The sequence below is a fragment of the Bidens hawaiensis genome, unplaced genomic scaffold (assembly GCF_021521415.1).
Source record: "Bidens hawaiensis isolate Kalapana, Puna unplaced genomic scaffold, B.hawaiensis_p1.1 tig00021672_1, whole genome shotgun sequence".
Lineage (NCBI taxonomy): Eukaryota > Viridiplantae > Streptophyta > Magnoliopsida > Asterales > Asteraceae > Bidens > Bidens hawaiensis.
In genome coordinates, this window is record NW_027493364.1 from 70,999 (window position 1) to 92,688 (window position 21,690).

At 39.3% G+C, this 21,690-nt stretch overlaps 1 pseudogene; it reads left to right on the forward strand.

Moving 5' to 3' along the window:
* The first annotated feature begins 9,868 nt into the window (after nucleotides 1-9,868).
* LOC143563933 (tyrosine N-monooxygenase-like) lies at nucleotides 9,869-12,649 on the forward strand (annotated as a pseudogene).
* The last annotated feature ends 9,041 nt before the right edge of the window (nucleotides 12,650-21,690 follow it).

Genomic DNA, 21,690 nt, shown 5'->3' on the forward strand with positions numbered 1-21,690 from the left:
TACATTTTTTTACCAGCAGTTGCTTCGTTCTCTACTTTTAAAAATTCAGTAGCAATGGCACTTATAGAAGAAGCAACTTCTGGCAACTATCAATATTCGGCGCAATCGAGCCGAGTTGGTCATGAGATACTTGAGCTGAAATCAATAACAAAGCTCTAAACAAGACAATCTTTTTTGAGAATGAAGCTCGTTTAGTTATTGAACCGGAGCTCAAGCTTTGTATGGGAAGCTTGTTTAGGCTTGTGAAGCCTTCACGAGCCTTGTGTATTTTAAAGGTTTAGCACTTTTGGAATTTTATATAATTATCTTACACTTCACAACCAAGCTAGTGTAGAGTTTTGACTCATTTATTGTACTACACGAGCTCGAGCCAAGCTTAGGCTCGGTTAAGGTTTTTCTCAAAAAATATATAATAAATAATAAACGGGCGGGCCGAGCCAAGCCCGAGCTTAAATAATGAATTCACGAGCCAGTTATAGTATACAATAAAACAATAATATTTGCATATAATTATTACTATCAAAAAATTAAAAACATGTCAAAAGAAATATCAAATCCAAGAACAGATCTTCCCTACACATAAGCTACTGGAAATCGCACATATAACCAATATCGAACAAAATTAGTGGAGACAGACCTTACAGCAGAAAAACATATCGGGCTTCTTCATGGTGTTGAACCAAGAGAAACCTTCCCTGTTTCAGATCTAATTCGTAATTTGGACTTTGGGTAAGATTCGAATCACGAAATAATGAACCATGACTTACCTCCACCTCTTTGTTTTCGTTGCTTATTTCCAATCTAAAATCGCCCCGGAGACAATTATTGAACCTGTTTCTTCACTGATTCCTGTACTAAAAATGCATAATTTTTAATCAAACAAAACAAAGTTGAGAACACAAAAGAACCTGATCAAGTTTGAGTGTTTGACAGCGAAGATGAAGGCAACCATCATTACTACGCAAATTTTAGGGCTGAAAGTGAAATAAAAAGCAAAAATGAAGAGCCTTGAACTCAATAGTTGTTATCACAAACTGCAACATCAGTAAATGTTGATTCCAAAATAGCCCTAAATTCTAACTTTGAAGAGTTGCGGAATTTTAAAAGCGACATGAACAAGAAGCAACAATCACAATTAAATCAACATAATAAATGAGATGAATCACAAAATCAGAGAAAATTTAAAAACACGCCCAAAATTGAACCTAAATTTGGTCGTCTCCTTCCGTGTCTCAGTGTCAATTTCTTTTTAACGATGGATGATGAACTGTAACACATTATTTGTGTATAAATAGATATAGTTATTTATGTATTTCTCACACCTTCAAGTAATAAACATTACGTCACTACAACCATTTCTTTACATGGTATCAGAGCTACGGCTCTCGATCCAAACCCTAGCCGCCACTTAATCTGAACCGAACCAGCCGGCCCTAGATCTGAAACCGAACCCGTCTACCTCCTGTCCAGATCTCGTAATCCTTTTACGAGATATATTCTGCCGTCACCGCCTCTCCCACTGTCACCACCACCCTCCGATTAGCAAACCCTGAAAATCCGACGCCGATCCGCCGCCGCACGCGCCCCCGCGCGCCACCTGAAGACCGCCGCTGCCACCCACGCGCCGCCGCGTGACGGCGCGTGCACCATCCTCCGGCCGCCGTATTTTTTTCAGGTTACTTATTTTTTGCTTCCGCGCCACCCTGTGTTGTTAGTTTTTCAATTCGGGATCTTTTAAGTTTTCAGTCTCAGTTCGCGTGTGTATTCGTTCGGATAAGAAACTTTCAGATCCAATGGCTGATAAAAAGGCTTCAGAAAATCAGATTGCTCCAGGTATTATTAATTATACAGCTGATCTTCGCATTCCGATCAAACTTGACTCAAAAAATTGGGGTTCGTGGAGTCTCTTTGTCCAAAAGGGTCTTGAAAGTATGGACAAAGACGATCATCTCACTAAACCACCCTCAGACCCGATTACCAAATAATGGAAAATTGATGATAGCGGAATCTTAATGGCCCTATGGAATGCTATGGATACACAAATCCTTACTATTGCTCAAAACTTTTCCACCGTAAAGGAAATGTGGGATCACCTCTCTTCATCTTTTTCGGCTAAGGAGTCTATCTCTCATGCTTATTCTGTGGTTCAAGCCTATGGTCGGGCCGAGCAAGGTGATTCTACATTTACCGACTATTTCACACGATTCTGCAAACTCCGAGATGAGCTTCGCACTATGTTTCCACCCAATACTGATTTGAAGATTCAGGAGGAGCAAAACGCCAAGATGGATGTCATGACCTTCATTACCGGGATATCACCTAAGTATTCAAGCGCCCGACCCCTACTGTTGAGCAACTCCGCTGCTACATCTTCAGTTGCATCAACCTTTCACCTGTTACGAGAAATGTATGGTCCTGGTGCAACTCTACCTCCTACTGATACATCGACTATGTATACATCTACTGGTCGGGGTACTGGTCGAGGTTCTCATATGACCCACAAAAAGGGTATTGGACGGGGCGGTGGTCTTGTTTGTCACTATTGCAAGGAACCAGGTCATACGAAATGGGACTGCCCGAACCGCCCTCCTGGAAGTCAGCCACCTCCTCGTCCCAAAGCTCGTTTGGCTGCCGCTGGTGAGACTTCAGGTCCAACCGCCACTCCCACCTACACAGTTAGCGAAGAAGACTATTGTCGTCTCCGGCAGCTTCTAGCCTCTCAGACTTCTGCTCCTGTTCCTGCTCCGTGTGCCAATACGGCCGATTCAGGTACGCTTCCTAGTCCTTCTTCATCTTGGATTATTGATTCGGGTGCCACTCATCACATGACTGGGAACTCGGGTATTCTGTCCAACTTTAATAAAGTCTCCCACCAACCTGTTCGACTGGCTGATGGGTCTTCCTGTCCTATACTGGGGGTTGGATCCATTAACACCTCATCCAACTTAAACCTCTCGTCTATTCTATATGTTCCTAAATTTCCCGATAACCTTTGTTCGGTAAGCCAACTTACTAAACAACACAATTGCTCTGCTAAGTTTTATCCTACTCACTGTATCTTTCAGGAACTGGGACGAACCGTCTGATTGGCACAGGTTTTGAATCTGGAGGCCTCTACCGCTTAATCTTCCCGTCAGGTCCTACATGTTCTACAGCAACTGCTTCAGTCAAGGAGGACCACTGTCGGTTAGGTCATCCCTCTACAGCGGTTATGAGGCAAATGCGTCCAGATTTACCACTTTCGTCTTTTAATTTTCATTGTGAGTCGTGTCAACTTGGTAAACATACCAGGCGTCCCTATCCCCCTAGAGTGTCTAATCGAGTTTGAACTTTTGCATTCTGATGTATGGGGGCCTTGCCCTACCAAATCTACTTTGGGTTTTGAATATTTTGTTAGCTTTATTGATGACTATTCTCGCACTACTTGGATTTATTTGATGAAATCTCGTAGTGAGATTTTTTCCATATTTCAAGAATTTAATGCTTATGTTCAAAACCAATTTAACACCACCATTAAAACTTTCCGATCCGATAATGCTAAGGAATATTTATCCACCGACTTTTCTTCGTACTTAAAAAACAACGGCATCATTCATGAATCATCATGTGCATATACATCTCAACAAAATGGTGTGTCCGAACGCAAAAATCGTCACCTATTGGATGTTGCTCGCCTCATGATCCAATCACGTGTCCCTCATCGTTTTTGGGGAGATGCCGTTCTCACAGCTGCATATCTGATTAACCGTATGCCCACACCCGTTCTTCATGGTAAAACACCGTTTTCTGTACTATGTCCCACCGGTACTCCTTTTCCTCTCGCACCTAAAGTCTTTTGTTGTGTTGTCTATGTTCATGACCATCGTACGAAAACAATCAAACTTGATCCCCGAGCCCTTCGTTGTATCTTTGTTGGTTACTCACGGGTTCAAAAAGGGTATCGGTGCTATAGTCCATCTCTTCACCGATACTTTACTAGTGTCGATGTCACTTTTAATGAGCCCTGTCCTTACTTTCCTGAGTGTTCCACTCCTGTTTCTGACCCATTTCCTGACCTCGATATACCCACATCTCCCTTCATCCCCACTATTCCTGTGTCAATTCCTTCTACCGATCCAATCTCTACTGATTCTGACCCACCGACAGAATCTCCGCCACTGCTTTTCACATATGCTAGGCGAGGTAGGGGTCAAACATCAGCGACTCCTGATTCACACCCTGGCCACGACCCCGAAATACCCTCCGATACTCCGCTTACATCTGAGCAATCCACACCTCTCACTAATACATCCTTACCCGATCCAACAACCTCTGATACACCCGTTTATGATCCTCCTGGTGCCTCACTTCCCGATATACCTATTTCCTTTCGCAAGGAACCCCGGACATGTACTCGTTACCCAATTCAGGACTATGTTGCCTACACCCACCTATCTCCTGAATCTCATGCGTACACCACTACCCTTGATTCCTACCCGATTCCCAAAAATGTGACGAGCGCTCTCGCTCACCCAGGATGGAGACAGGCTATGGAAGATGAAATTGGGGCTCTAAAGTCCAATCATACATGGGATCTTGAAACACTTCCTAAAGGGAAGCGTATTGTTGGTTGTCGTTGAGTGTTTACGGTTAAACTACACCCGGATGGCTCCTTACACCGCTTAAAGGCTCGGTTGGTTGCAAAATGGTATTCTCAGGCATATGGCATTGATTACGATGAAACTTTCTCTCCGGTTGCTAAAATGCCATATGTCAGTATTTGTATCGCTCTTGCTGCCATTAATCATTAGCCGCTCCACCAGCTTGATGTCAAGAACGCCTTTCTCCCAGGGCATGGTTTGGTCGATTCTCTAATGTTATGGGACAGTTTGGGATGAATCGGAGTGCCTACGATCACTCTGTCTTCTTTAGACACCAGAAAGGAAAGAGGATTATCGTAGTTGTTTATGTGGATGACATTATAATCACAGGTGATGACGAGGTCGAGATTACCGAACTCAAGCAGTTTCTTCAGTCTCAGTTTCAGGTCAGCGACTTAGGTCGATTGAGGTATTTCCTTGGCATAGAGGTATCCCGCTCTCCACAAGGAATACTTCTCTCCCAAAGAAAGTATGTTCTTGATATGTTAACTGAATGTGGCTTACTGGGTTGTAAACCTGTTGATACCCCAATGCTTCCTACAAAGAAACTCCTCCCAAAGGAAGGAGATCCAATGAAAGATCCTGAGCTAATACAGACGGCTGGTTGGTAAACTTAATTATTTAACCGTCACACGACCGGATATCTCCTTTACTGTCAGTGTTCTGAGCCAATTTATGGCTACACCATACACCGGTCACTGGGATGCTGCCCTTCGTGTCTTAAGATATCTTAAGACCTCACCTGGCTTGGGTATATTATACTCCGATCAGGGTCATTGTCGTGTAGGTGCCTTCACAGAAGAAGGAGATGGTCGGATATCAGGGTTCTCAGATGCAGATTGGGCAGGTTGTCCGATTTCTCGACGATCTACCACCGGATATTGTGTGTTTGTTGGAGGAAATCTTGTATCATGCAAGAGTAAGAAGCAACACACGGTTTCCCGGTCGAGTGCCGAATCGGAGTATAGAGCCATGGCAGATGTAACATCAGAGATGACATGGGTTCGTCGTCTTCTCAGAGAGCTCGGGGTTGTTTCTAATGACTTGATGAGGTTATACTGTGATAGTCAGTCAGCCATTCACATAGCCAAGAATCAAGTATTTCATGAGAGGACAAAACATATTGAAGTTGACTGCCACCTTATCAGAAATCGAGTAGTAGGCACACAAACTGATCCTCCTTCCATTCAACCAGTTCATGTGAAGACAAATTTTCAGCTAGCAGACATTCTAACTAAACCGCTCCGGAAAGCTCAGATAGACTTTATTTGTAACAAGTTGGGCATGATTAACATCTATGCTCCAACTTGAGGAGGAGTGTTAGTTGTATTTAGTTAGGGTTTTAGCCCATATAGTTGGCTAAAGCCCATGGGCCTTTTATGGGTTGATAGCTAGGGTTTATTTGTATATAAATAGATGTATGTTTATGTATTTCTCACACCTTCAAGTAATAAACATTACTTCACTACAACCATTTCTTTACAGTGTAAATCATAAATCAAATACAAACCTAACCATGTAAGACAAGTTTAAAGTCGAGATGAACCCCACAATATACCTAGCCAATTATCTCATCTCCAGGGTCAATGTAAGAATCTGCAAAGGAAACTCTAACGGGCTGATTGAGACCAATCGTCGCATCTCTCTTTTGCAGAAGCTTCAATGCATCTATAGCATCTAAAAAAATAACTCCGAAAACGCAAAACCTCGATTATTTCCATCGGTTTTATTGTCTTCATCCAAAGACAAATCCTTTTCTTGACCCTAACCAGTTTAATACATTTATAAAATGACTCATTTGACCCGAACCCAGCCCAGTCAGTTCATTTTGCCAAACATAGATGAAAACAATAAATTAAGTCACACCTTGATATAGTAGTTTCATAGATAATTTGCATACCTTTAAACCAATATATATATAATAAAACAGAAATCAGAACAATAAATAAAGGTTATGCTAAATTGCCTGGACACAGCTGAAAAGTGATCATTCCATAATTAGAATGGGCAGCCAAACGCCTATGTTCCAGTCTAAATTCGCTTCTAGTTCAAGAACCCCACACTTACCTGTAATTGATCACCCATTTTCTTATATTACACAAAAATTAGGGCAAAAATCAACAATGAACTAATCAAGTTAAGTTAGAAAACAAAACCTTCAACATTGTTGGATCAATTCTGGAATCCAAATTCAGAGATAAGAAGCCAATTAGATAATAATACCCACACTTATCTCAATATCAGTAAGTGGCATTTTAACATTTGTAAGCGTGATTTCCTTGACAGTGGCCCTCTTTAGATCAATCTGGAATGAAGAACACAATCCAGTAAAGGTAATTAATTGCCAAAATAGGATTGAATACTGGTATTAGGATCTTGACTTTCATAGAATCACAAACCTGGACTCATCATAGGATGATACGATCGGCTGAACTTGAGGATGTCAGCCAACAGGTAGTTTTGATTATAATTGAATATGAATCGAGTTAAGAATCCAGTGAGCAAGAGCGAGAGAGAGAGAGAGAGAGAGAGACGTTTGAATTGCCAACAGATGAGTGAAACGATCAAATAAAAGGATGTTAAGACACAATTGAAGGAGCAATTAAAACAATTAAAGAAGCAATTGAAGTTCGCCTGAGGTTTACCTGTAACTGACCGATTGAATGGATGAAGGCGTCGGCCGGTGGGGGAACATTTAATATTACGGCGTCTCACTGGGAGGTGGAGGGTTGCCTATATCTATTATAATGTAATATAGATACATACATAATTGGAAAAAAAATCTCTTTCTTTTTCTTTCTTTTTTTCTCCCGTTCATCCGCTCCCACCACTTCCTCACCACCAACACCATCCACCATCCAACCTCCGACTGCCATCCAACCTCCGACCGCCATCCACCGGAAGATCCTCCATTACCACCGCTTTTAAAGATGAAGCCACCGGAAGTTCCTCCATTACCACTGCCACCATTGAAGATCTGTAATAACTAGGGTTGAAGACGAGCATCCAGAAGACAGTCCCCTCAACATCATGGCTATTTGCCTCAACCCCGCGATTTACCTGAAACGGTGAAACCTTAACTCCCGTCATCCACCAGTAAACCTCCTCCATTGTTAAATCAAAGAACAAGATTCACCTTCTTTCTTTATTGATTGCATCCATCTGTCTTCGATTAGACCGAAACACAGTGAACAAGCTTCGATTAGGGTTGCGATTTGCCGAAATAAAATGAATAGACTTGATCAGGTTCTCGATTAGGCCGGAAGACGGTGAGTGAGCTTCGATTAGGGTTCTGATTAACCAGAATTCGATGAATAGACTTCGATTAAACGGCGATTGCCTTCCACTGTTCAAATTAAAGTGACGAGAGAGGGGGTCGCGGACCTACGGTGGTGGTGGTGGCGGCGGCGGTGAAAGAAATGGTGCTTAGGGCAGCTGTAATGGCGGTTTCCAGTGGCAGTGTCGGTGGCTCTCCGGAGAAGACGTGGTAGCCCGTCGGAGATGAAGCTATGGTGGCTGTGGATGAACTCAAACTCAATAGGAGAGAGGGAAGTGGGTTGGGTTAAATAATATATGTATAAATATATTCTTTTAATTATTAGAATATTTTTTTTAATAAAAGGGTAAAATGACTAAGTTACCCTCATGTGCAAAGCACATGATTAGATATAACGGGAAAAACTAACTGGGTTATGGTCAAAAAACAAACGGTGTAACATTTGGAAACATAAAGTACAAAACACGTTAATTTTAAAGATAAAGAACAATCAATGAAATCTACTACAAACATAAAGGACAATTTCTGTAAATTCTGTCTTATTTAAATAATCAATATTAATATTTTAAAAGAAAAAAAGAGACATCATGTAAGTATTCTCCAAAGCAAATTGGGCAGCAATTATCATCCGGAAAATTATCTCCCCAAACCCTTTCATGTTCTCTAAACAACCATTAACGTAGACTTTAACCTTTCATCTAAAACACAAATTATGAATAGTGATTTAAAATGTTAAATGACATTACTTTAAATCTGACATGTGAGGCCAATGGGTTGTCGAATTGAATACGAAATGGAAAAATTCTTGAATTGGCCAGTCTTGAACTATCAATTAGGTTAGGTAATCAGAGCTGAGGTAATTAGGGTACTAAATCAGTGGACGGAACAACAATTGTTGTTTTCTGGTTAGTTCATGTGCGTGTATGTTAGTATATAACAACAATTATTACCTGAATCATGGCTTGAGTTGAAACAGAGGATTCGACCCATTGATTGCACCAGGGTTATAACTGAGGAGTGGATTGTTAATGGGAGAGAGTGCCTTGCGCATGGAAGAGGAAGAAGAACGTCTCCCAGAGTTCATCATAAAAATATTAAAAATTATTATTAGTATTTTAAGTGAGCTCATTTTAATTGAAGTTGTTAATCTAGGGTTATGGGGTTCTATTATAAAGTTTAATTAATATGTTTTATTATTATTATTATTGTCTTTTTCATCTTTGTCATTAACATCTCTGCTTTAGATATAGTATAACATGCATTAATAACATGAAAAAAAATCTTTAAAAAAATATTAACATGGCACTTTAAAATGCTTTATAATATAGTGTATATATATAGTAAATATCGATATAGAAAATACGGATTATATAGATATTTAGGTATTTTTATCATCAATATTAAATAATTATTATCATTAAAAATGCATTATCATATGAACTTAATGTCATAATGTAATTAATAATTAATTGTGCATTATTATCTGTACTTGATGTAGTTATCAAATTATTATTATTATTATTAGATAAAAGACAATAAACCTTTTGCATAAGGACGCAAAAGTAATTTTACAAAAGGTGAAGCCTAATCAAGATGCACCAAACGCTTTAAGAATGAATCGATAGATTTACAAATTATTTTTCTTATCCAATTATGCAATTTCCTTTTTTCCCTTGTCATGCAATTATGAAATTTTACATTGGTGCCATCATTCCTCCTTCATATATAAATATAGATAAGTTATAATTTATAATTTATGTACTAATAAATGGATACAGTAATACATGTAACGAACATGATTAGATGTAAACAAATATCTTATGTACTTAAAGATAAAATTATTCTAGACTTATAGTCATTCTTTTAGATAATGTTTATCCATATTTTTATGCTCATTGCTACTCCAAACTTCTTGGGCTTATTTAAACCCTTTCTTGACATGTCTTTCTATTCACATTCCAACATACTATATCTTCAACATTAGTAATAATGTATTTAACCATCCTCCTCATTCTCTTCCTATTCTTATCCTTTGGTTTGTTTTTAAACAACAAATCTTCAAGCAACCAACATCCATTACCACCAGGCCCAACCCCTTTACCGTTCTTTGGATGTGCCATCCAAATGCCCCTAAATAAGTCAACTTTTAGATGGATCCATAAGCTTATGGACCAGTTTGACACCCCAATCCTTTGCATCCGTTTAGGACCATCAACCCACATCATTGCGGTTTCGTCCCCGAATATTGCATGTGAGTTCCTCAAGAAACAAGATGACATATTCATTTAAAGGCCTGATGCCATTTCAGCCTATGTGACAAGTGGTGGATATTCACTGCTGGCATGTCCCCATTTGGAGATCAATGGAGGAAGATGAGAAGAGTTATAAGTCGGGAAATGCTTTCACCATCAATACAAAAATGGCTCCAACCGAAACGTGACGAAGAAGCAGATCAATTGCTTAGGTACATATGCAACCAAATAAAAAAACAAGATGCTATCGAAGATGGAGCGTTAATAAACGTGCGTGCGATGAGCCGACATTTCTTTGCAAACGTAACGATGAATATTGTTTTCGGGAAAAGATTCTTTGGGCGAGGAACGGAAGATGGAGGGCCAGGTGAAGAAGAAATCAATCATGTTAATGCACTCTTTATTATTCTGGAGTATCTTTACGCGTTTAGCGTCACTGATTACTTCCCATGGTTAAGAGGGAAGACTGATTTTGATGGTCATGAAATGATAGTGAGGAATGCAATTGAAATTGTTCGGAAGTATCAGGATCCCTTGGTCGATGAACGAATTCGAATGTGGAACAATGAAGCTCGAAAGGAAAAATGTGGTATGCTTGATGTTCTTATCACACTAGAAAATCCTAAGCTTACAACAGAGGAGATTAAAGCCCAAATTGTTGTAAGTCTCTTGTATGCACATTAAACTCTTGGAGTCTGATAATATTTTTTTGTTAATTTAACCTTTACGTAAATTTCAAGTATATATGTTTTCATGATTATGAGGGGGTGGTGCTAAAAAACTTTTTCTGAAGTTATTAAATCATTTTTTCCATAACAGTTTTAGTTATATAAGTCCCTTCTTAAACACCAAATCGAATTAAGAATATTATTATACCCCCTTCTCATCCATTTTTACTAAACATATCCCCTCCCTCAAGTTTACATTAATACGATTTAGACTTTTTTGTTGTTTCTTTTGTCATATTGTTATCTTTTATTATCATTATTATTTTTATTAAGCATTTTTTTTCTTTTTTTATTTAACAATTATTTTTCCAATTTATCTTTTATGTATATTTAAAAGCCTTTAATAAAAACATATTTTTTCTTACTTGAAAAAACGTTTTTTTTTCAATTTAAAAAACGTTGTTTTTCTTGTTTTAAAAAAATGTGTTTTTATACTTGTTTTAATCTTTTTGGAGAACAATTTTTTTTTTAATTTAAGAGATAGTTTACATTCTTTTATAAAAATCATATTATTTTTTATAATTAAAAAGATTTAATAACATACAACTTGATAAACAAATTTGGTTCTTTTCTCATGTAACATTAATCTCATGTATCCGAACCTAAAAAAATCAAATTGTTTTGAACACACTTTATAAAAAAAATAAAAAACTAGCTAAAGAAAACATAAAAAACTTTTAATACATTTAAAAAATAAACAAACTTTTAATAAGATCTTAAAGAAATAAAATAATAAAATCAATAACAAAAATATATATAGAAACTGTAAAACAAAAATAAAAACTTATTAGTTTTTTATTTGATATTTTGATGTAATTATAAAATAAAAATAATTGGGACTAACATGTCAATTACAAATGTTAAGGGGAAATGATAGTTCAAGAGGGTATATGGATAGCAAGGGAGTGGGGTACGTTTAGTCTGACCCTTATTATAATTATCTTTATTTCGAATATTATCAACACTAGTAGTCTAGTACTAGTTAGTATTAATACTATTAACGTTATACACACTTGGACACAACAAAAGTAATTTGATGAATACAAGGTATCATTGAAGTTATGACACTTGTTAATTTTGTTATTCGAAAATCTAAAGTATCGTTGTCCTATCCACTTTTAGGAACTAATGATGGCCCTAACTGATAATACGTCTAACGCGATAGAATGGGCAATGGCTGAAATGATCAATGAACCTATGATCCTAAAGAGAGCAGTCGAGGAGTTGGAGCATATAGTAGGTCACCAAAAGCTAGTCGAAGAACAAGACATACCCAAACTCAATTACATAAAAGCATGCATCAAGGAAGCATTTAGGTTGCATCCCTTTGCACCTTTTCTTCCACCCCATGTTTCAGTAATGGATACTACGGTTGCTGGCTATTTTATACCCAATGGTAGCCATGTAATCCTAAGTCGATATGGGTTGGAAAGGAATGCAAATGTGTGGGTGGATCCATTACGATTTAACCCAGATCGACATATGTGCAGTGAAGGAAAACAAGTGGTTCTTTCAGATGATAACCTGAGATTGATCTCGTTTAGCACAGGGAAACGTGGTTGTCCTGGAATAACATCAGGCACAATCATGGTTACAATGTTGTTAGCAAGGATGATCCAGGGATTTACATGGGAGGCACCGGGTAGCAAGCGTTCTATTGAGCTTATTGAAAATCATGACGACATTCACTTGGCTAAATTACTCGTGGCAATTGCTAAGCCACGGATGCCGCGTTACATATACCCTTCATAGAGAAGTACTAGTTTTTACTGAGTAAACATTCATAAATAAGAGTATTGTCTCATTCTTATGCAAGTTCATCTTCAAATTATGTGATTGGAGATAGTTCAACTATGTTTGTATTCTATGAAGTTATAGTTGACTTGTAACTTGTAAGTCTTTCAAAAATATCTTTGTTCCAAGTTCAACTCGTCAACATATTTATGGCCCATTTAATATGTTTACAACATGACAATCTGTTTTGACCTGATGATATAAAATGTTGCATGGGCTGTGTTCGGCTTATATGGTTAGGTTGATGTTTTCAAAACATATAAATATATGGGTTGTGTATGGTTCATCAACTTTGGTTGGTCAAAGAGCCCCAGTTTAGTTCCCAAGAGTGCTTTGATAATTACCAAACACACCATAATGTTATAATATAAATCATTTCTTTGCATAACAAAGTCATGATATAAACCTACCAGTCAAAGGATCAAATGTGTATCGGTCGTTCAAATTCAAGCCTTGATTCCCGCCTTTTCCATCCTTAAGAACCACACTGACCAGAAAATGGCTTTCCAGGTACCACGCCAAAGAGGAAATGGCTTTCCGCCACGGTCACCATTTGCGCCCACGGCCATGCCACTCCCACACTACCAACATGGAAAGTCAATCATATAATCAATACGTACAAAAAAAAGGTTTATTTCATCATTTAGGTCTTTTTTTTAAATTATCCGAAGGTTTTTAAGACTTACAATATGGGTCCAAGGTCCAAAGAGGAGATTATCAATGTACACATCAATTAAATTCTGAAATGAGTCAAATGACCAAACTGGCAAACTATCATTTGATTCGTTTTGTAACACCTACTATTTTTATTCCTTTTTTTTATACCCACATGTGCTATCATATACATGAATTTGACACTTTTGGGAGTGTTTTACATGTATTTGACTAAAGACCAGAATTGTTATTTTTACTCCTACACCCTTAAACGTAGCAAGCGTTGTTAGAACTATTGATGTTTAATTGTCTGCATTTAGACCTTTAAACGAACTGAACGTTTAATGAATTGTCCATAAACCATTTGGCAGGAAGTTTGTTTATTTAATTAACAAGCGAACATGAACAAACAGTTTGTGTTCATTTAATTAAACGAACGACCATGAACACATGTTTCGTTCGTTCATTTATGTTCGTTTATTTACGTTTTTTATGCTCATTTCTAGATGAATTATCCACTTAATATTTTATTTTTGTGCGATTGTGTTCATCTATGTCCGTTTATGTTCATTTTGTTCGTTTACGTTTGTTCATATATGTTCGTTTATATTTGCTCAATTATGTTCATTTATGTTCAAGAACTGTTCGTTTAGAATTTAAATAAACAAACATGTTCATTTTTTAAACAAACAAACATGAACACAAATATTTGTCCGATCAAGTGTTCATGCTCATTTAAAGTTAAAACTTAAATGAAGGAACACGAACATGCCCTTGTTCGTGTTCATTCGGTTCGTTTATGGGGCTACCTACACTCTTCATGATTTAATTGATTATTCTTGCATATGGACTGATAGTTGTACTTGACCCTTATAATCTTCTAAGTTCTACCGTGACTAAATGATACACATCCCCTGTCGGTTGGTTAATTTGTATTCATTTAAGTTCGTTTATTTATTAGTTTTAATCGTTTATTGTAGGAACTTCGATACTTCATACGTGTCTATTGCATTTCATGTCACAGGTGTTAAAGCAGTTAATTTGAACCTGTTGAGGCACGAGGAGAAGACCCGGAACGTCTAGTACCCAAAACCAGTAAAGACGAAAGAAGGATGCCGGTGACAAGACCCATCACGATACGCGATGGGCATGCTTGAAGACCCATCGCGTATTGCGATGGGTAGTTTAATAATTTTGATTTTGGGTCCATCGCGATACGCGATGGACCACAGAAGAACCCATCGCGTATCGCGATGGGTATTGCAGACGGGGTGTTAAGGTTTTTATGTTAATTTCTTCATACTCGACCTAATCTCATCATACTTCGAAGGAGGCGATTTCCAGAACTCAATGAGGCCGATTCCACCATACCGGATCATACCGAGACCACCTACATGCTTTATTTCATCATTATTGAAGATCCTACGATGCTGAGACGCGGATAAACTTATAGAATCTCACCCGGGAATGTAAAGTTTGAAACGATTTCAGTTTTCTCATGTAACTAAGAACGTTTATGTATAACTGTTTATGGTTAATCTATGGTTATTGATGTTTAGTATTTCTGTGTGTTCAATCAGTTTAGGTTTATGTTGATCTGAACGATTAGCTACCAGTTTCTATAATAATTAATCATAGGGTTGCTTGATTAGGTTGAATGCGATAAAGCATATAATTGCCCTTAAATGAGTCATACTGGCAGGGACTGTTTGATAACCAGTGCCGTGTGTAAAACGATTATTGACGCCTGTTGGTACATGTGTGTCAGTAGTTCATAGTCTAGCATTTGTAATCGAGTCTGTAATGTAATTATGTTTTGTTTTGTAATACGCGAAGTTGTCAACAAGTTCGCTATGGCGAACTTGTTGAATCAGCGAAGTTATGGACAACTTCGCCAATGGCGAAGTTGTCGTGTATAAAACTGTTTCGCTGAAACAGTTTGAGGTTGGTCGTTTAGGTTTTGTTTCAGTGTGTTTCATATTTGTGTTACGTGTTATTTTCTGTAATAGTGACCGTGAGTCACGTGTTCGGTTATCAATATAACGTGGTTGATTTATTGCTCGTGTGATTCTATCTCTACACTCGTAACTACCTGCGCAGGGATTCCGCACCTGCGTTGTTAGCGATATCCCGTGTACGATCCGTCCAGGAACCTTCAATTGGTATCAGAGCCAATCGGCTCGATTGTGAGGTTCGGGATTTCACGCGGGTGTAGAAAACGTCTCGTTTGACCTATTCGCGGGACGTGTTTTTGTTGGGATTGAGTTTTGCTAGTGCTTGACAGTCTTTTTCAAGCCTTTGCATTGATCGGGAGCTGCTGGATTGACGAAAACAGATCTGAACAAACTTCCCTGTTCATCGGGCGAAGTTACCGTTCATCGGGCGAAGTTACCATTCTTCAGGCGAAGTTGCCGTCGCTGGAATTAGGGTTTTTGGCGAAGATATAAGGATTAGCGAAGTTAACCACAACTTCGCTCACTTCATAAGTTCGCCTTAGCGAAGTTATCCGCAACTTCGCTTCATACCCAAGTTCGCTCAACTCATAAGTTCGCCAGAGCTAAGCGAAGTTATTTTTTAACTTCGCCAAATCTAGCGAATTTAAGAACTCAGCGAAGTTCTCTTTTCAGCGAAGTTAACTTTCAAGCGAAGTTATTCTTAACTTCGCCTACTGAGCTGTTTTAATATTTTTTTTGTTTTTTCCAGGTTTTTCAGGTTTTTGCAAGGATGTCGTCGATCAACATCTCCGATTTGGTCAAGATGGAAGTAGAAGCGGGGTCTGCCACTAAGGCCCCGAGGCTGATGAAAGGAACTGACTTCGTGGCATGGAAGGACAGATTCATCCAATATATTAATATCAGGATGCAAAGATGTGGGTGTGCATCCAGGATGGATATATCCCACCAACCATGGTGTACGAAGGTCGCGATGTGGTTAAGAAGTACAGCAAAATGGAGGACGAAGAGAAGAAAATGTACGAGGCCGAAAGCAAGGCCCATGCTGCGATAACAATGGCACTTCCTCAAGAGGTTCTCCATACGTTCCGAAAGTACACTTCTGCAAGAGAGCTTTGGGATGCTCTTGAAAATAGATTCAAGGGGAATGTGGGTATCCGTGCATCGAAGGTAAAACTTTTGAAGACCCAGTTCTCCGTCTTCAAATTTTTGAAGAACGAATCACTGGATGATATTATCACCAGATACTATCATCTAATGACAGAGCTCAGCAATTATTCAATTGCTTACCGAGAAGAAGAGATCGTTGAAAAGCTTCTCGATGCTCTCCCACCGAAGTGGGAAATGTACACCGTCCTTATGAGGGAAGACAGAGACTTTCCAACCTATGATCTAGAAACAGCAGTAAACAAGCTCAGAACTTATGAGCTTAATATGGTTCGAAAGGAAACACCAACAGATCAGATACAAGACCCTGGTATGTATGGTGCTAAGGTTAACTCAGGCTCAAGTTCAAGGCCTGAATCTGCTGCTTTTTACTCGAAAGGGGAGTCAGGTCCTGACTCACCTCATGAAGGAAATGTTTCTGTTAACATGAATGGTGATGTATGTTTCGTTGCTGGAGGATCTAGTACTTCAAAGCCTCAAGCGTCCTCAAGTGGTTTTTCTGCACATGCCTCAAGCAATAATTATTCCAAGATGCCTATGAGTGTAAAATCTGCTGAAGAGCAGTTTGCAGTCTATGCATCATTTATTGCTTCCTATGAAAACTACATCCAGGGGAAGATTGTGGACCCTGCTGTTAAGGATGAGGACTACGACCAGATCGATGCTGATGATCTGGAGGAGATGGATTTGCAATGGCAAATGGCAATGATTGTGAGGCGTGTTAAACGGTTTATGCACAAAACTGGAAGAAAGTTTGTTGGTGGTAGGCCCGGGTTCGACAAGTCCAAGGTAAGGTGCTATAATTGTCAACAGTACGGGCACTTTGCCAAGGAATGCAGAAATGAGAGGGTTGAACGAGGACAAGGTCGACCTACACAACACTCAGGAGTTAACAGAGAGATAAATGCCATGTTGACCAGAGAGGCAGGAGAGTACAACTGGAATCAACGCTCAAGTGGTTCTGGTGAGCAAGCAAACATGGCTGAGTCTGAAGCTGAAGAATGTGAGAAGGTTGAAGAAATTGAGAAAGCAAATGAAGAAGAAACCGCTTTCATGGCAAATGACAAAGATAATCGCTCCGAGGTAAGTCCTAAAACTATTTGTACTAGTTGTGAGAATTTGTCTGAGCAACTTAAAACGATAACTGATCAGTATGTCCATTTAGATGCTGACTTTAAAACTATTAAAGAAGATCACCATTTTACGAAAGCAAGAGAAACGAGTTATAAAATTAAAATAAAAGCATGTGAAAAAGACGTTCAAAGCTTAAAAATTAAACTTGCTGAGAAAATTGAAATAATTGATCTTAGTTATGAAGTTTTGGAGGAAAAAACTAAAGTGATTGCTGATCGGGATAAACAGATTGCTGACCACCAGGTAAAGGTGGTGGAACTGAACCGCAAACTTGAGCAGTTCAGGAATTCCTCGGCCATCCTTGATCACCTCGTGAGTGATCCAGGTACCTCTGCAAAGAGGGGAGGAATCGGATATCACGAAGTTCCACCACCCTTTAACCACAATTATACATATAATCCGAGTGTTCAGAAATCTGTTGATTTCGAGGTTAATCAGACAACTCCAATTAAGATTTCAAGGGTAGAATCAAGTGTTAGCTGTGGCGAAACGAGTTCGCCTGTTTCTAGTGTAAATATTTCTGTTACGAGTCCAGTCTCATCGGATTCGGATAAGTTGTCCGAATCTGGTAAGACGAAAGAGAATGTAGTGTTACCCACCGGTGGAGATAAAAATAAATCTTCTAAAAAGTGTACTCCACTCAACCCGTATGTCCCACCTTATGTGAGACGAACGGCTGGTAACACTGCCTCTACATCCAAACCAACATTTGACAAGAAATTGGAGAGTCGGTGTTGCTTTAGATGTAACAAATTAGGGCATTTAGTTGCAGATTGCCCTCTGGAGCCGAGATTCAGAGGTGTGAAGCCAAATAAAAATGAGAATAAGCGTCATTTAGTTCCTGCTAAAAATGAAAACTTTAAAAAATGCCAAAATGTAACGAATTCAAGTTTTCATAAAAACCAACCTCATTTTTACAACCAAACCTCAAGATATAACACTTTCAATTCTCAAAGGTTTGGAAGGCATTACACCCAATCTGCAAGGAGATTCCCTAACAGGACTTACAGAAATTATCCTGACGCTAACTTGAGAAAGCCAGGGTACGGGACGTATCGATCCAAGACCAATTGGTCTTGGGTCCCAAGATTCTAACTCTTTGTTTTATTGTGCAGGAACAGTTGAACAGGGCTGCAAACAATCTTTGGATTGTAGATAGCGGCTGTTCCAGGCACATGACAGGCAACAAACACTTGTTGCAAGACTTAAAACCTGTTCAGGGAGCTAGAGTTAGTTTTGCTGGTGAAAGCGGTGGAAGGATTACCGGTAGAGGAACTGTGTCGAATGGGAGAATGACACTTGAAAATGTAAACTTTGTGGAGGAATTAAAGCACAATCTGTTGAGTGTGTCGCAGATTTGTGATAAAGAATACACTGTCCATTTCACTAAGAATGAAGCGATAGTATTGAAGCCTGGTTTTCATATACCAGAAGAATGGATAGTAATGAAAGCTCCACGTGAAACGAATACATACGTGATGGATATGAGGTCTACTGAAATGGCCACCGGAGAATCCTGTTTAATGACAAAGGCAAGCGAATCAGAATCAGAATTATGGCACAGGAGAATGGGACATATTCATCTTCGTAAGATGAACTTCATTGTCAAAAATGGGCTTGTGATGGGCGTTCCCTTAAAGAGTTTTAACTTTGAAGATAAATGCATAGCGTGCAAGAAGGGAAAACAACACAAGAAAAGCCATCTCACCAAGACGATCAACTCAATTGCTGGTACTCTAGAACTACTTCATATGGATCTCTTCGGTCCGGTGAATGTACAAAGTCTAGGCGGTACTTCTTACTGCTTGGTGATAACTGATGATTACTCGCGATACTCGTGGGTATATTTTCTGAAAACGAAAGACGAGACGACTCAGATGGTGAAGAATCTAATTACAAAAGTCGAGAACGTCATGAGTAAATCAGTTAAATTCATCAGAAGCGACAATGGGACAGAGTTCAAGAACTTTGAGATGGAAATCTTTTGTCTTCAGAAGGGTATTGAGCATCAATACAGCGCTCCGTATACTCCACAACAGAACGGAGTAGCTGAAAGGAAGAACCGAACGTTGATTGAAGGAGCCAGAACTATGCTGGCAGACTCAAAGCTTCCTGTGATGTTCTGGGCTGAAGCAGTTGCTACAGCCTGCTATGTTCTGAATCGGGTGTTAACCGTTAAGAGACTTGGAAAAACTTGTTACGAGCTTATGCACGGAAGGAAGCCCAACTTGTGCGGTCTTGAACCTTTTGGGTCTCCTTGTTCGATTTTGAAGACTAATTCGAAATTTGGTGAAGTAGCTGATGAGGGAATCCTAGTCGGTTATGTTGTTGGGACTCCCAACAGACGGGTCTTCAATACGACAACTTGCAAGGTGGAGGTGGTTTGTAACACCGACATTACTAGTTACCAACCGCCAAAACCAAGCAATGGACCTGCTGAGCTGTTTGACTATGTTAAACTTTTTAAGTCGTTTAACGTACCTACTTTGGAAATTTCTGAAGAAGACGAAAGAGCAGTGACGAAGATGATATTTGATGAGGAAGAGGAGGTAGTGCAACATCAGATGACAGAAAAATCTCAGCCTTCCACATCAAACCCTATCGATACCCCTGCGGCCTCAACTGAAGATGAGTTTATTAATCCTTTTCACTCACAGCCTGAATCTACCATAGATGAGATCTCTTCAAACTTGGAAGACAATTTGCATGTCGGTGCTGTTCCGACCACGAGAATTCACAAAGATCACCCATTGGAGAATGTTATAGGTGATGTGTCCTCTAGTGTACAAACCAGAAGTAGCTTGAATGAGCACACCTGTGTTTATACAAGCATTAAAGATACAGGTATCATGAACGAATGTTTGTACTCTTGCTTCATAAGCCAAGTTGAACCGAAGAATTATCAAATGGCTTTAAAGGACAGCTCGTGGGTCGAAGCCATGCAAGAAGAGTTGGCTCAGTTCGAAAAAATGGAAGTTTGGACTTTGGTTGAAAAACCAAAGAATGCTATAGGCACGAAATGGGTGTTCAAGTGCAAGAGAGATGAAAAGGGGATTATCGTGAGAAATAAGGCGAGGCTGGTTGTTAAAGGTTTTAATCAGCAAGAGGGTATTGACTACAATGAGGTGTTCGCTCCTGTTGCCCGGTTAGAAGCGATTAGATTGTTTTTGGCGTTTGCTGCATCTAAAAAGATGAAGGTGTTTCAGTTGGATGTGAAGAGCGCGTTTCTTAACGGGAAAGTTGATGAGGTTGTGTTTGTTGAGCAACCTCCGGGTTTTCCTGACCCAGACTTTCCGGATCACGTATACAGGTTGAGCAAGGCGTTATATGGGTTACATCAGGCACCTCGTGCCTGGTATTCAACGTTATCAGACTACTTGCTGGAAAATGGTTTTGATAGAGGATTGATTGACAGTACGTTGTTTGTGAAGAGAGAAGGATGTGACTTCCTACTGGTTCAAGTCTACGTGGATGATATCATTTTTGCTGCATCAAGAGTATCCATGTGTCAGGATTTTGAAGCTGTCATGAAGAAACGATTCGAGATGAGTGCTATGGGTGAACTAACCTTCTTTCTAGGATTGCAGGTTGATCAGAAGAAGGATGGGATGTTCATTCATCAAACAAAGTATGTTCATGATGTGCTGAAGAGATTCAAGATGGAGGACAGTTCTCCATATGACACCCCAATCTGCGTCAATCACAAATTGGGCGCTGAATCAGATGGTGACGCAGATGTGGACCCTACTCTGTATCGGGCGATAATAGTTCATTAATGTATTTAACTGCTTCTAGGCCCGATATAATGTTTTCTGTTTGTCTTTGTGCTCGTTTTCAGGCAAACCCAAAGGAATCTCACATGAAAGGTGTGAAGAGGATTTTGCGGTATCTTAAGGGCAAGCCGAAACTAGGGTTGTGGTACCCAAAGGGAGGAGACATTGAACTGGTGGCATATACAGATTCTGATTATGGTGGATGTAATCAGAGTCGGAAGTCAACAACAGGAGGCTGTCAGTTTCTTGGAGGAAGATTAGTTTCCTGGCAGTGCAAGAAACAGACATCAGTTGCAATTTCAACATGCGAAGCTGAATA